This window comes from Gossypium hirsutum, chromosome A06, assembly GCF_007990345.1.
Source record: "Gossypium hirsutum isolate 1008001.06 chromosome A06, Gossypium_hirsutum_v2.1, whole genome shotgun sequence".
Taxonomy (NCBI): Eukaryota; Viridiplantae; Streptophyta; class Magnoliopsida; order Malvales; family Malvaceae; genus Gossypium; species Gossypium hirsutum.
Window position 1 is genome coordinate 83,292,393 of NC_053429.1, and position 17,478 is coordinate 83,309,870.

The 17,478-nt window shown below is 34.2% G+C and overlaps 1 non-coding gene across 1 annotated transcript; it reads right to left on the reverse strand.

The window, feature by feature from the left end:
• Positions 1 to 263: 263 nt before the first annotated feature.
• On the reverse strand, positions 264 to 370 carry LOC121230980 (small nucleolar RNA R71). Its single transcript, XR_005929050.1, has one exon. It is a non-coding gene; the product is annotated as a small nucleolar RNA R71 (small nucleolar RNA).
• Between the last annotated feature and the right edge of the window lie 17,108 nt (positions 371 to 17,478).

Sequence of the window (17,478 nt, forward strand, 5' to 3'; positions counted from 1 at the left end):
TTCAAATGATCCAACAGTTTGTTCAGCTTGATGGTTTGTAGGACGAGGACCCAAACGCTTATTTGGCGAATTTCTTAGACTTTTGCGACATTTTTAAAATCAATGGCGTTTCTGATGATGCCATTCATCTTTGGTTATTCCCTTTTTCATTGAAGAACAAAGCTAAATAGTGGTTGACCTCGTTATCACGAGGGTCAACCACTACTTGGGAACAAATAACCGAAAATTTTTTATTAAAATATTTTCCGCCGGCTAAAACAACCAAATTACGTAATGATATCTCTTTTTTTGTGTAGATGGATTTAGAAACACTGTATGATGCATGAGAGAGATACAAGGACCTTTTAAGAAGATGCCCTCACCATGGGTTACCACTTTGGCTACAGGTTCAAACATTTCACAATGGCCTGAATCCTTCGACTAGACAGATGATTGACGCAGTTGCTGGGGGAACTATCAATAATAAGACACTTGAGGATGCTTATGAATTTATAGAAGAGATGTCACTGAATAATTATCAGTGGCAAGTCATGAGAACAAAACCAACGAAAATAGCTGGCGTTTTTAACGTCGATTCGGTCACCAAGCTCTCTAATCAGGTAGAACTTTTGAATAGAAAAATTGACGGTTTTCTTGGTTCTTCACAGGTTTACCTAGTAATGCAGTGCGAAGGAAGTAGAGGTGGATCCAGAAATTCAGAATACCCACCCTATGGCCACAACATAGAGAACGAGCAGTTAAATTACATGGGTAATAATCCTCGATCTCAAAATAATCCTTATAGTAACACTTACAATGCAGGTTGGAAGAACTACCCAAATTTTGCATGGGGAGACCAAGGAAATTAGAGACCACCACCACCTCTAGGCTTCCAACAACCACCCTACCAACAAGAGAAAAAATCGAACCTTGAAGAGATGCTAACAAAATTCATCTCGGTGTCAGAAACTCATTTTTAGAATACCGAGACAGCATTAAAAATCAACAAGCGTCGATCCAAGGGCTTGAAACTCAGATAGGACAGCTCACCAAATTAATATCCAAAGGACCACAAGGTAGCTTACCGAGTAACACTGAATCTAACCCAAGGGAACAACTCAACGCAATTACCATTCAAGATGAGGAAGGATTAGTTGCACCTGAACCAAAACCGAGGCAAGAGACTGTGGTAAGTAAAGGTAAAGGTGAGGTGGACCACAATGACCAAAAACAGGTAAGTAAAGATTACAAACCATGTGTACCATACCCAAATGCGACAAGGAAAGACCACTCAGATGAACAATTTGGTAAATTCCTTAAACATTTAAAGAAATTACATATTAACTTACCGTTTATTGAAGCTTTTTCGTAGATGCCGAATGTAGTCAAATTCTTAAAAAAGCTTTTAACAAATAAATGAAAGCTGGATGAGGCGTCACATGTGGAACTAAATGCGGTTTGCTCAGCCATACTACAGAATAAGCTGGCCAACAAATTAAAAGATCCAGGGAGTTTTACAATTCCTTTTTTAATTGGTAGCTTAGATGATAATAATGCTTTGGCTGATTTAGGGGCTAGTATTAATGTCATGCCTTATAAAATGTTTAAACAACTACGTCTTGGGAAACCCAAACAAACTAGGATGAGTATTCAATTAGCTGATAAAACAATCAGATTTCCTAGGGGTATTATTGAAGATGTACTTGTTAAAATTGACAAATTTATATTCCTAATTGATTTCGTTGTTCTAGACATAAATGAGGATAGTAACGTTCCTTTAATTTTAGGGAGGCCCTTTTTAGCAACTGCTGGAGCAATAATTGATGTTAGCACAGGTGAACTCACTCTTCGTATGGGAAACGAAACAATCACCCTTCAAGCTCGTAATTCATGTAACACATCGAAAATTGAAGGTGGTTGTATATATCATACTATAAAAACTGATCATGTGGTGAAACCTTCTTGGCAGGAAACACGTTCAAAGAACACACTTGAGCCATGTTCGAATAACGACAAAGGACCTATCTATGAAGAAAAAGGGCTACAAATTGAGGAACTAGATGAATGGTGGACACACAAATCGAGGACACATGATAAACCAAAACCTTGCCATGACGAGCTCAATATCTCACCAAATCAACTTAAGGTTGGAGACAAAGTACTAGTAGTGCAGCAGACCCTCGTATTGCCACTTCTGAACCTAACGGAGCACGGTACTTAGTATTTTCCCATATGGTACAGTCGAGGTAATTCATCCCAAATTTGGCGCTTTTAATGTAAACAGTACTCGTCTTAAACCTTATGTTAATAAAATTGATAGCAGGGATGAGGAGTGTAAACTCCTCGCACCACCATGGCCATGCAATAGAAAGGTAAGTCAAGCTTAGACTATAAATAAGCGCTTCTCGGGAGGCAACCCGAGAACTAATGATGTTAACTTCTTTAAAATTTTAGTTTTTGACATCTAATCACTAACTGGGTTGTTGAAACACAGGTTTTCTAATCCACACCGCTGGGAACACGGGCATGCTTTAGGTTATGCTCACACCACGGGAGGAGACATGGCCGTGTGAAAACAGGGCAAAATTTTTCCTTAACACGGGATGCGATAAGTTACCATGGCCGTGAGACATGGCCATGGGCGAGTCTGTCAAACCAACACAGGCGTGCAACACGCTCGTGTCGATAACTTGTGCTTGAAACTGAGAAATTAGCACAGGCGTCCGACACTCCCGTGCCCATCAACCATGCTTAAGACTTATAAGATACCACCAGCGTGGACATCCATACACGGGCGTGAGAGAAGTGAACGAAGCAAAACACGGTCGTGCGACATAACCGTGGGCACCTACATGCCCAAGGAACACGGGCGTGGGCTGAATGCCAAACGCGCCCAAATTTAAAAATCGCGAAAGACACGGGCAAAAATTATGGCACACGGGCGTGCCACATGGTCGTGTGCCCCAAAATCTATATATATCCCTCACTATTCATCACCCTCTTCCCCAAAATCCCTAACCCTAACTGCTACAACTTCACACGCCCTGCCTGCCACGCCCGTGCGCTTACTATAGAACCACTTTCGATGACCCAAAGCTCCTCCCTCTTGCGTTTGTTCATTTTTTTCCCTCTATTCTCTTCATTCTTTTACTTATTTCATGATATTTTGTTTTATTTTGAGTAAATAATCATGGTTGTAATGATAGAATACTTATGCTCTTTGTTAAGAAATTTGTCATCTTAGTCAATATATTTTGTTACATTCATCCATTTTTCTTGTTTCCCTAGATTTCTTGCTTACCCACACCATATTTAGTACTAATTAAACCCACATGCATTCATTCACTATATATTTCCATTAGCATTACTCTCGTAGTCCTATTCATAATAATCACTTGATATATCTTCTTTGGTTGTTTTAGTATATTTTTCATCTAGTACGTGAGCTCCATGAAATATTCTTATTCAGTTTTAACACGCGTACATTCTTGGGGAATATTTAACTTTGACTTTTCATTGCAGGTATACAATGTCAACCTCACGTGGTAAGAAGACCGTTGTCCCCGCCTTGAAGAAGAGGAAAGGAGCAGCGTCATCCTTGAGTCCTACCGCGGAGATTAGGCACCCGTTCCTCCAGTTCCCCTTGGGACCCCAGGAGGAACTATTTCAGATATTACAGGCCGAACCTCTAGGTATAGGCCGTTGCATTGACTGGGCCACACTTGAACAAATTCAAATGGCTGAATCAGTCCAAGCCCTCCTGATGACTGACCCGTGAGGGCTTTTCTTTGAGATCATCGAGCCGACGTACCTCGAGCTCACAATGGAACTCTACTCAACCTTCCATCTTCAGGTCGTCATGACAAACTTCGACAATCCTGGAATGGTCCAGTTCCACCTTGGTGGTCTAGTGCGCCAGTTGAGTGTACCAAATTTTGGAATTGGACTAGGACTATACAAAGAGGAGTTCATGGACTACAATGAACTAGACACCCTTCATCGCCACATCCACTACTCTCCCTCAAAGTGCTGGAAGGACCTCGTCCCTGCCTCGGCCACCTATGATCCTAAGCCGCTTTAAGGCATCAGCCCTCGCCCCATCCTTGCGATACCTACACGCCATCTTGGCCTACACTCTGACAGGACGACAAGAGAGCACCAGCATCGTCAACACTCAAGACGCCTATTTCTTATGGAGTATGGAGAATGGGCACGTCCTCGACCTTGCCTATTTTGTTGCCCTCGCCATCCGCCATCAGACGGAGCGGCATAGGAGAGGAGTCATCTCTATCGGACCCTATGTGAATCGATTGGCTCAGGACTTTGGGCTCCTCAACAAAGTAGTACAATCATCCTCCCTCACTCTCATTGGTCAGATGTCCCCACAGGGCATCTCGAGCATGCTACATATGAGGATGATCGAGAAACGATGTAGAACCTACCCTCCTCAGTACCGCCTCGTCCAGTCCATCGAGGAGGAGAACCCAGAGGACATTACTGATGATGTCCCTCCACGTCATGAAGACCCACCGTCTCAGCCACCACCCATCCATCATCTAGTTCATGCGGCGGCTTCATACTCTGGCATCTCTGAGCGCCTTACTCGATTTGAACAGCAGTTTTTCAGTGCTTTGATCACATTAATGCCACTCTTCATCAGATTTATCAGCACCTTCACATCTCATCGTCACCACCACCTCGCGAACCATCTGGCGATGACAATGTTTAAAGATTTTTTATTTTTTATTTTTATTTCCACTTTTATTTTTATTTATCTTTTTAAGTACTTTTTATTTTATTTTCCTTTAATATAATTTTAATTTTAGGTTTTATAATTTTTATTGAATAATTTATAGTTTCGACTATTTCATTACGAGTAATTATGTTTCCTTATATTTCCTAAAGAGTTTTTGATTTTATCATAGTTATAAAGAGCTCCAAAGCTCATAATCACTTAGGGACTAAAAACTCCATTGGAAAAGGTTCTCCACAACTGCGATGTCCTACTCGACCACGACCATAGCTTCTACCAGATATAATATTCTTTTGGCGCAGGCCTTACGGACTAATGAACCTCTACCACCACTGGAGTATCCTCCTCCACTCTTATCATTGCCTTGGCCGATTATTCTCCATAACTCCAATTCAAGGAGTTCATTCATCATTCAGGAAGTTTCTTTTCTCTCTTTATCTTATGATTATAGATCTATATTTTTCAATATATTTACCTTTGTACATTGAGGGCAATGTACATCTTAAGTGTGGGGGGTCTTTTATATCATTATCAGAAATCGCTGAATTTTGTCTTGTTCTCATGTGATCTTCTCATACCACTATTAGAATGAATTTTGATTAATTTATGATTTTTATTGATATGTCTTAAATTAAAACATAGGCATTTATACATTAATCGTTTAAACTTTAAGACATTAGAGAATCAAGCATGATAACTTGATTTTTGAGAATTAAAAATTTTTAGGTTGTTTCCCCAAGTTTAGATATTATCTTGAGTTGAAATTCACAAGTTTAAACATCAAAAAGCCATAATTTTTGTGAGATCTTGAGCCTTTGGAGCATATGTTATCATGCTCACTTTTATTATGAGTATGTCAGTATTGATTTGTTATTCTAGAACTTGCTTGATTATGCATGTTAAGACCACACCATTTGATTTGATATGTCGAGATGATAAAGACACTTAGGTTTAACCCACTCACTCCACAAAAGCCTACCTTCATAATTAACCCTTAGTGAACCCCTTTGAGCCTAATGAGCCATTAATTGATTTACCCTCAATATTAACCTATAACCCATTATTGTTGAAATCCCCTATTTGATCCCTATTTTTGTCGAGATTTGATTTGAATTAATTGCTTACCTATGTTTTATTCTTCGTTGCAATAATTAAGTTCTATGTTATTTGACTTGTTCTTAAAATAAATAAATAAATAATACTTACATACATATTAGTAGTAATTCGTTGTTTTTGAGCTTGAGTGTTAATTCCATTTTTTTGATAAGAAGCTCACTTGTATTCAATTGGTAATTAGTTATTTTTCTAGTTAGGTGATTTTTTTTCAATTCAATCTCAATTCTAACATTTTCTTTCAGCTTGTGACCACACCCCCTAACCAAAGCCACATTACAACCCTCTAAAGACCTTTTGATTGATGTATAATCTCAATATATAGTGGTAGAGATTTGATTTCATGCAAGCCTATGGTAATAACTTTTCATATTGATTAATGAGTGCTTCATTTATTGTCCTTAAACAGCTTGAGTGATTTGAGTGAATCTTTAGGGAGGATTTTAAACTCTGTGATATTTTGAATCAAAGATAATCACTTAGATGAGGGGAGACACCTATGTTTTCGTGATAAAATGCTCAACTTGGAATGTTTGAAACTTTGATATTCTTCTAGTTGAATTCTCAATGTATGATTACTTATGATTTATTTTGAGATATTATTGATAGAGATTATATATTGAAAAGAATTTATTTTGATTGTGAGTTGAGGATTTTGCTTAAGGACAAGCAAACGCTTAAGTGTGGGGGTATTTGATAAACCGTAATTTATACATATTTTTTATCCCATGCTTAGCACATTTATGGATGATTTCTCCTTAGATTTGGTGAATTTGATGCTCCTAATCCTTTAATTTCATGTTTTATACTTAAGTGAGCATAGGAGAGTAAAAAAAGCGAGAAACGGGCCGAAAATGGAGAAAATGGTCCCACATGGGAAATCAACACTGCTTGGACTTCCTTACACGAGTAGGCTACACGCCCGTGCCTACTTAACAGCCTTGACCATAGGCTGGAGCAATCGCACACGGGTGTGTCACATGAGCGTGTCCCTGTCAAGCCCAATTATAGTCCTATTCTGAAAAGGCCACTTTTGAGGGATCTTAGGCATTCAAAAGCCTATTTAAACACCTGAGGAGGCACTTAGAACACACACAGTGAGAAGGAGGCAAGGAATTACTCAAGGGAAGTCGATTGATCCATCTTAGAAGCCGGATTCATCGTCAAGACTAAAGATCTCCCTTTAATTTCCATTCAGGGGTTTTGGGTTTTCTTTATGTTTTGTATTCATTATTCTTCTGAGATGTTTTCTTTTATAATTATGAACTAAACCCCCTAAATACCTAAGGGGAATGAAACCTAAGACGGATCTTGTTATTATTATCTGAATTGTAGATAAATATTTGACTTGTTCTTAATTATGTGCTCTTAATTCTTGTCTTAATATTTCATGATATTGATTCAAGTTTATGCGCTTATTCAGAGGAGAAAAAGTCCCTGTCTAAGAGTAAATTTGTCATAATTAAGCAGAGTTGATTGCATGCCTAGAGATAGGGTGACACTTATACTTTCAGAGTTTATCTCTAGTCCGGTGAATAAATTCAAAGACATATAACCTAATCATCCTTTCAATCAATTAATTCAAATCAAACTAAACCAATGAATCAATCATTTCAAAGAAATCTTTTCTTCTTATTAGAAGGTTAACTTCAGACATATCATTATATAGATTTGATCTTGATCTTCTATCATTTTCACTTTTACTGATGTCGAATCTTTCTCGAGAACTAGAAAAGAGTTTATAATAAAGCTGTCTCATATATTAATCATTGAAGCTCTGAATTATGCTGAAGTCATTTTAATCAAATAAAAATCATTGAGCCTTAATAAGAACGATATCTCAACTCTATAAACAAATATTATCCTAGCTGTTAATGAAGCATTTGAACACAGAAGAGAATCAAATATGGTTTAAATAGCAACCAATGCAGAAACACAACTTCTATAACTCTGATAACGGTACTGCAGTACTCCAAATTTCAGAATAGAAATTTTAATTATAATAGATATAGTCATCTCTTTTAAATAGAGATCTCTTGTAGATAATCACATAGAATCATAAGAAAACCAGGATAGCGAAATTTCAACGCTTGAAGCTACACAGAATATTTGACCACAATCTATATAGAATAATATCAATTCTGATGATATCCTATAAAATGTTCAGAAAGAATAATGTCACTCATAAATACCGAAATCCATAATATCAGAAGCAATATAATCTTCACGTATATTCAACAGAACAATAGCCAATAGAAATAAATTATTAATATCATACAGATTTTACCGTCAACTTACATATTCACACGGGGAATAATATGCCATAGAAAGATAGAACAATGTCAAACATAACCCAAACAGACCAACGATGCTTTCATTTATTAGTATCTTTAGCTAATGTTCTCATATGATAAGAATTCCTTTCATAATTAAAGAGTCACCTATACTTTTTGAGGTAAATATACACATAGAATACCTAGAAAAAGTCATAATAACTGCCCGATTATCACTACTACACTCAGCTATCAATACAATTCAAACACTATTCAACTGTCTAATTCTGTCATCAGAAATTTTCACATTATCTTTTCACTAACAGAAATCAGTTCAAAAAAGCTTCGAGTTGATACTTTCTTTAGATAACATATCTGAATCAGTTATTTAATCGAAGTTAACTTCTTCTGTAACAATGACTTTGCATAATCTGAATAGTCTTCAAAACTATGCAATATCTCTTTTAATACTGCCTTTATTTACTGATTCATTCACTTTTCTGACCATATTATTAATCTTCCGAACACAGACTTCTGTAACTCTAAATCATGATTTTATTTAACTCAAATTTTATAGATTCCATTATAACCTTTCACTAATAAGGGGTTGAGGTAGTAAAGCCTCAAATTTAACTTGCACATAAATGTACATAACACATACTTTCACAAATAACCAGTTCATTTCTAATTTCACATTCTCAAAACATTTAATAAACATTTTCTTTTAATCACTTTTTCTCTTAACACATAATTCATATGCCAACTCAAATCACTAATTCATAATTGAAATTTTCATATAGCATCATAACTCAAATGTCATAACTCGTATACTCATATAATTATAACATTTATCAATAACTAAAATGTCATATACTTTAACCCATACCTTTAGGAGTGTCAACTCATCACATGTATATTTTGATTCAAACATTTGAATACACATTCTATACTATTAGAATCAGCTCGGTTGGAAGACATATCTGTCTTATCAAAACAATTTTTTCGTCAGAGTCGCGAGATATCACACTATCGCGAGTTAAATATGGCAAGTATAGCTAGACTCACATACGCTATGGTAGTCCTAGAATCGACTAAACCATAGCTCTGATAGCAATAAAATGTAACACCCCTAACCCATATCTGTCGCCGGAAAGGGGTTACGAGGTATTACCGGACGAAACATAACTTCTGAATAATTATATGCATAATTTTATTGAAACTCTTAAAACATATAATTATTAATATAAATAAAGCTAAATTAATCTCTTTTCAAATCATATTGAGGTACTTTCTAAACACATAATCAGATTTATAATTCATAAATGTTTGAATTAAGTGACCCGAATTCTTATTTAAAAAAATACGATGGAAAATAAAATAAAAGTAAAATCCATATAGAACTAGACTTCTTTTATTTTATTTTAGAATAAGGTTTTTAAACCTTATTAAACTCCATCTATTTTATATTGATTAGGATAAGGTGTTTCAATCCTACTAGAATATGGCTTTACAAGCCTATAAATAGGCATAGTCTATTCCTCTTGTATTGAATTCAATTTTTTGACATAGTGAATTTTCTTCTCCTCTGCCCGTGATTTTTTCCCGAAAGGGTTTCCACGTAAAATTTGTGTGTTCTTTATTTTTTATTTTTTATTTTTATGTTCACAATAAACAATAAGCACCGAACATATCATTTGATCACATTGCATTTGTTCATACCATAAATATAATATAATACTACAATCTATAAACACATATATAAGACATAATAAATAAAGATATTCAAACACATCTCATTTTTGGCAAATTCCATTTGGCACCATTTAGAAAATAACAAACTTAATTCCTTATAACATAAAGTACTATTCATTTTGTCACTTTACAAAACCTCAGTTGAATATAGTAATGCATATTTCAATCTCCACTTTTATCTTATTAAATCCCTTTGCAAGCGTATATTCTTACATAGAACTAATTCCAAACATTATCCAAAATTTTCATATCACATTAAGAACAATAGAACTATGTATTTGCAATGTAACAAACTTCATATTCAAGACCAATTCAACAAATACATATTCAATTAAGCACATACAATTATATATAAATCAACCCATCACTTCATATTCTTATATGTATATATATATACAAATACCAAATTGTGATTAATTTACCAACATAATTCTTATCCATTTCTTTACTTGAAAGAATTTTAATAAGCTAACACATCCATTATATATAAATATCATGTCTTAAACATATATCTCTTACGCGACAATAATTATTAATAAACTAACATAATTTGAAAACACAAAACAAAGCATCCAAATTTACTATTCAAATGGTCAAAAGCCAAATACAATAGCCGAATATAAACAAGTTAAATTCATATGCTTTAAAATACATATAGGAATTATACTTTTTCCAAATCACAAGACCATATTAAGTCATTTTATATTCGGCTATTTAATGAAAGTACACTATAAATCAAATTTTATACCTATCATTATAAAACCAAAGTTTTAACCATATATGCACAAAATCCCATTTCTCAATAAAACCAAATACAAGAAATATTTGAATGAATAAAATCATGAGTAAAATATCAAACATAATCATACTTATATATACCAAAACCAAATCAGCCAAAACCACAACCAACCATAATCATCAAGCCAAAGCATAAATTCCAAGATTAACAAAATGGACAAGCCATTTTCGCATGGCTTATAGATATATATACAACTTCAACCATATTCGAAAAATAGTATAGCCTATACATGCCATAGGTTTCTAATTCAACTTTTAAAAGTACCGAAAGTAGTCGATAGTGTGATAGACTTCGCTAACGATCCATGAGCCTGCAACTAGTCTCCAAAATGTATAAATAGAAGTAAAAATACACTCACAAAGTAAGCTATCTTAGCTTAGTAAGTCATAAGCAAATATTAACTCAATAACAACAATAATCTAATAAGACATAACCAAACCATACTTGTAAATTCAAAACATGAATTAAGTTTTGTCCAAACATGCATTCTTTCTTTATCCAAAATCATCTTTCATACTTAATATCAATAAAAATTTCACTTGACCGAATACATACTATCATAATACATTTATACAATTCACATTTCCTTAGTCATAATTTCACATTCAATTACCATATAGACAAATGCACATATAAACTTTGGCATAAGTATGAAATTCACAGTTCCATATCATACATATATGTATATCATTAAACCGAATATGACCAATCATATACATAAAGATATGGTTTCATTCACTTCATTCATAGCTCAATTCTTAATTCAAATATTATCTCAATGGCATTGATAATTTATTAAGGCATAACCAAGCCATACTTATGAAATTTAATTACCAAACATTTATCTATAGATAAATTATACCATTTCCAAACACACATTGATTCATTAACATGTTTAATATCACATAGATCTTATTTTTCCGAATATATATACTTCCCTATAAACACGTTCAAGGTTCACATTTCAAATGCCTAATAATCGAATACACATAAATCCTTTAATATCAATATGAATTTCACATTTCAATTTATTCCTCATGTAACATTAGGCCGAGTATAAGCTCAAAAATCAAACATTAATATCACATACTTATACATTAATCCACATATTGAGTTTCATATACATAATCACTACCATTAACGTCATTTGTAACTTGTATCACATATTAAATAATCAACTTATTTTATTTCCAAAAAGGTAATAAATTGTCACATACCTGTTCACTTTAACTTGTTTCCAAATTCATTCGTAACTTATGCTTGCCCATTGAACCATTCGGAATTAAAAAGGATACTCAGATTATAACACATATCATACAATGCCAATGTCCTAGACGTGGTCTTACATGAAATCACATGTCGATGCCACTGTCCCAGACAGGGTCTTACACGAATCACAATTATGATGCCAATGTCCTAGACATGGTCTTACTCGAAATCACATATTAATGCCAACGTCCCAGACGAGGTCTTACATGAGAACACATATCAGAAATCCTATGTCATGACATATGTATCCTAGCTATTCCTAAGGTTTGTACGGGGCTTTTCAAACGTCGAATCTTGGTCGAATCGAATCATAAACATAGTTCTCCAATATATCAATTCAGCACGTCTAACTTATTTTTATTAAAAAAAATAACTATGTTTATTTGCTTATAAACTTACCTCGGACAATGGTAATCGAATGGGATGATTAATCGACGATTTTAGTTTTCCTCCGATCCAAATCCGATTTCTTTGGTTCTTGATCAAAATGTATTCAAAATAAACTAATTCAATATAATTTCATTCAATTTAGTTCAAAAACACATAAATAGGAAAATTACCATTTTACCCCTGACATTTACACTTTTTACAATTTAGTCCCTATTGCACAAAATACAAAATACACAAAATTTCAACATACCCATGTTGAGCCAAGTTTTACCCACTCTCAAACAAAACCATATATTTCATTTATTTCACATTTTAGTCCTTCAAATTATTATTTTTGTAATTTAGTCCTAATTACTCAAAATCATCAAAAACTCCAATACAAAACATGTTAATCTAAAACATATCATTAATATTTCATCATCAAACGACAGAAATCACAAGCTTTCAACAATGGCATAACTCAAAATATTCACCAAAATCAAAAATTCAAGCATGGGTCTTGTAGATAACTTAACAACGATCTCAAAAACGTAAAAATTATCATAAACTGAGCTAGTTACATACCTTGATTGAGCTTAGCAATGGCCGAACATGAGAAAACCTTTTTCTTTCTCTTTTATTTTGACATTCGGTGGTGAAGAAATAAAAGAAAAATGCTTGTTTAATTTTATTATAACATATATTATAATAACATTTTATTATTTATTTACTACTAAAACCTTAATGATTTAATATAACAACTTAATAATGCATGCCATTACCGTCCATTTATTTATTCAATGGCATAATTGCAACATAAATACTTCAAATTATAAAGACACAATCAATTTGGTCCTTACACATTACACCATTAAATTTTCATTTTACGCGATTAAGTCATTTTATTTAATCGGGTACTCTAATGACCAAATTAAATTACAAAAATTTCACACATATAAATTCACACCTAATAAACACTGAAAATAATTTTTAAATATTTTTTGACTCAGATTCGTGGTCCTGAAACCACCGTTCCGAATAGGGTCTAAATCGAGCTATTACATGGATCGACACATTCATATGTTTGTGAGAATTTAGTGTATTGTAAGAAATTGCCTATTGAAATTATTGAGTTTATGATTAAAGTATCGAACCCCTTAGGAAAGTATGTTCTAATTGACAAAGTATGCAAGAACTGTCCTTTAATGACTCGAGGTTACTATTTTCCAACTGACTTGATGCTTTTACCATTTGATGAGTTTGATGTGATTCTGGGTATGGATTGGTTGACTCTACATGATGCCATTGTGAACTGTAGATGAAAGACTATAGAATTGAAGTGTCAAAATAATGAAATTCTTTGGATTGAATCTAATGAGTCGGGTGGATTACTGTACAGTGAAAATATATAAGATTTTTCCTATGTAATTTATCACTTTTTTACTTAAATTTGTTGTTAAAACTAAGTAATTGTTTAATAAATTAATGAAATATGTGAAAATATGAAATTAGGATATAGATATTATTAAAATGCGGTTTTATGCTTTATTATATAGTTTTCAAGCATAAAATGACTTATTTTATATTGACTTGAGCATATTATATTTTTAAGACATAAAATGGGTCATGCATGATTAAATTAAATAATAAAATATAAAATTATATTTAATAATTCATTTTAAAATATTTCATTAATAATTTGGGTTTTAATTAATTATTTAAAATTGGTTAAATTTTATTGTTTGGACCTTTAACTTATTAATTTATTTTGGACAGGTCTGATAGCTTTGTTGGATTACAAAACTGTCCAAATTGAAGACCAAGTCAACCCAAATTTAGCTACACATGGCTATTCCTTTAAGCCACTTTTTGGTTTAATTACGCAAGGTTCTTGCATTGTTGAAGAAATTAGAGATTTTCCTGAAGATTTACAATTGACCGAGTCTCACTCCTAAGTTATTATGGCCTTTAATTAGCTTAAAAATCAAGCAAAAATCTACTCAAATTCCACTAATTGTCGCCGGCCATCCAAGGAAGAGATTTGAAGAGACAAAACCTAGCTATTTTTAGCAAACTACCCACCTCTCTTCACCTATAAGTATGACCCCTTCATTCCCTCATTCATTATCCCCCATCATTCATCATTCTCTCTTCTCTTTCAATTCTCTTAGCATTTTTCATTCCCCGTGTAACACTCCATACCCGTAATCCACGCCGGAGCAGAATACTAGACATTACTTAACTCGATCTCATGCACACAACATTCCCCAAGTCACCAAGACTTGATCCAAATTAGAACGTTTCCAATTTCTACTTAAAATTTCTTATTATGGGCCCACGAGCCCCAAATCAACCATTGAAAACTATTCGAGGTCAACCCGGGTCCTTAAACCATCTATAGAAAATTTGAATTTGAAACAAGGCACACTGTAACACCCCGTACCCGAGTCCGTCGCCGGAGTCGGACACGAGGGGTTTGCAGACTTAAATCACTTCTTTGCACAATCCATTTTAAATTTTCCAGGCAAGCTGGCTAACTGCGTCACTGTCACCTTAAAAATCATATCTTGAGTTTCACAACTCGAAAATCAGTTTCATGATTTTTCCCTAAAACTAGACTCATATATTCATCTACAATATGTTTTCTAGAATTTTTGGTCGGGCCAATTAGTACAGTTTATTAGTCAAAGTCTCCCATGTTACAGGGATCAACTACACTGACCTTTGCGCATTACGACTTGGATATCTCCCTGTACAGGGCTTCAATACTGATGACGTTTGTTTCTATAGAAACTACACTCAAATAGAAATCTATACATATATGGCATGACTTCTAGCTGTCTCTGGTTAATTTATAATGAATTTCCAAAATCAGATCAGGGGATCCAGAAACCGTTCTGGCCCTGTCTCACGAAAACTTTAACATCTCATAATATAGTGCTCATATGAATGTTTCGTTACTTTCCTATGAAAATAGATTCATCAAGGTTCGATTACATAATTTATTCACTATTTAATTCCATTCATACTATTTTTACTGATTTTTCACATCCACATCACTGCTGCTTCCAGCATCTATTTTTAAGGTAAACTTTACCTATTTCATGATCCTCCATGGATCAACTAGAGTTTGTCATACATATTCCAAAAATGATCATGAATAACCATTCCCATGGCTAACCGTTACCAACATTTCCATACCTCTCGACGGACAACATACAAAACGATTATAAAGCTATGATCAAAGTATATTTAAGCCATTTTCGCATGGCTATCCAAATTTACACAAAACCGAAGGGTACATGACCAACAACAAAAGGGTAGTCCTATACATGCCATTTCAAAGTTCAACCAAAAGTATACCAAAAGGAGCTTTGATAGTGTGGGCGACTTCGACTTCAAAATCCCGAGTCCGATAGCTGAAGAACCAAAATCTATAAAACAGAGAATCAAAGAAACGGAGTAAGCATTAAATGCTTAGTAAGTTTTGAGCAAAGAATTTAGACACAACCAAAGTATAGCATTCATGTAGCTAAACGGATAATTTCATATGCACAAATTTTCAATATCATACTTACTTCACATTACCAACCCTTTTATTCATACACAAAGATCAACTTAGCCAAAGGCCGGTAGCTCATTTATCAACTGAGCGAATACTTATTTGTAAGGGCTCAACTAATTCAAAGCACATACGAAACATACCTCAATGTTGGGATGTTACAAGCGTATCAACTGAAATTTTTACAGCAAGATCATTCATTCCCAAATCACGTACCTTCGGAATTTAACCGGATATAGCTACTCCTTCAAATGCCTTCGGGATATAGCCCGGTTATAGTAACTCGCACAAATGCCTTCGGAACTTAACCCGGATTTAGTAACTCGCACCAATGCCTTCAGGCTTAGCCCGGAATTAGTATCTCGCACAAATGCCTTCGGATCTTAGTCCGGATATGGTCACTTAGCACAAAGCCTTCGGGACTTAGCCCGTACATCATTCGAATAACCATGCACATTTAACAATAAATCATGACACATTCGTATTTCATTTTCATTAGCAAAACTCAAACACAAGACACTTATCACTCTTGCAATTTCGGCTCAATAGCCACACACAAAGAGCATGATTTTGATTTGCTTAAAACATGATCTGATCAAATCATAATTTAAGCTCTATTACTCAAGAACTTACCTCGGATGTGGTCGAACATTTTCAGCGGCTATTCGATAACTTTTTCCATTCCCTTATCCAACTGTGGTCCTCTAAGCTCTTGAGCTAATTCAAACAAATTTAACTTATTAAAGTCTCATTATGCTAGCTTATGGCCGAATATGACAAGGAGTTTGATTGGTCATATGGCCACCTTCTAGCTCAACTACACAATGGTCATATGCATTTTTAATCACATCAAGCAATTTAATACAATTCATTCGAACATCAAAAGAAAACCTCAAGGTACTTAGCCCATATATACTTTAGGCGTTAGAGTCACATATATATATATGGAATCATGAATCAAACTCAACATTTTAGCTAATATTCCCCCTTGGCTGAATTTTCTAAGCCAAGACAAAAGCATCAATATGCTTGCCTCTAACCGACTACATGCAACACCAATCTTCTTCCTATGGCCGAATATTCATGTCTATGTTGAGGCCGATTATATACTTAATACCACACATAAATGGCATACATTTTACTAACTAATGCATTACATATTATAACTCAATACGCATCCATCATTTAATCCATAACCGAAGCACCATCATGTGTAATTATATACCTTGAGATAATATATAGGTCATACCAATACATCATGTGCAATCATATATATATATGTGCAAGAGCCGAATCACAAATTTGATTATAACCAAATTTAAACATATATCCAAAACATAAATCTTACCTACCATGCAATAAGCATAAATCACACTTATGGATATACCATGGCCGATACTTCCAACAACACCAAATAAAAATATACTTCATGGATCTAAGGTAGAACCAAGAAAGAAACTCATAATCATCAAGATGTAAGCAACTACCATTGTTCATCTAGATTTAGCATGAAACACAACCATCACCCTTATTAATCTCCATAGACGAAAACCTTACTTATTCCAAAATCACAATTTCAACATGGGTTACCAACAATAGCTTGATATCT